The sequence below is a fragment of the Etheostoma spectabile genome, chromosome 20 (genome assembly GCF_008692095.1).
Source record: "Etheostoma spectabile isolate EspeVRDwgs_2016 chromosome 20, UIUC_Espe_1.0, whole genome shotgun sequence".
Classification (NCBI taxonomy): Eukaryota; Metazoa; Chordata; class Actinopteri; order Perciformes; family Percidae; genus Etheostoma; species Etheostoma spectabile.
The window spans coordinates 22,350,328-22,350,563 of NC_045752.1; the positions used below are offsets into that span (position 1 = coordinate 22,350,328).

Genomic DNA, 236 nt, shown 5'->3' on the forward strand with positions numbered 1-236 from the left:
GAATAAGTCTTTAAATCAGACAAATAGCAATTAAAATCCCTCCGATTCAAATACATAAAAAAGTTTATATAGAACGTCATCATGTTGAGTCGATCCTGAACCAATCAACTGTTAAATCAGCTGAGAGGCTGGCGTTTCCCAGCATGCCCTGGGTCCGCCAATCGGTGAAAAGCAACGGTGCTGCCTGCGTCTCAGAACTGCGGCCGCCTTGATCTCGTGAGATTATCGTTGCCTAC

The 236-nt window shown here is 44.9% G+C and overlaps 1 protein-coding gene and 1 long non-coding RNA gene across 4 annotated transcripts in view; one reads left to right on the forward strand and one right to left on the reverse strand.

The window, feature by feature from the left end:
• Window positions 1-236, forward strand: part of LOC116669643 (uncharacterized) — a 21,539-nt gene that overhangs the window by 12,569 nt on the left and 8,734 nt on the right. The gene's annotated exons all lie outside the window — the stretch shown is intronic.
• LOC116669639 (F-box only protein 38) overlaps window positions 1-236 on the reverse strand; it is a 33,891-nt gene that overhangs the window by 8,228 nt on the left and 25,427 nt on the right. The gene's annotated exons all lie outside the window — the stretch shown is intronic.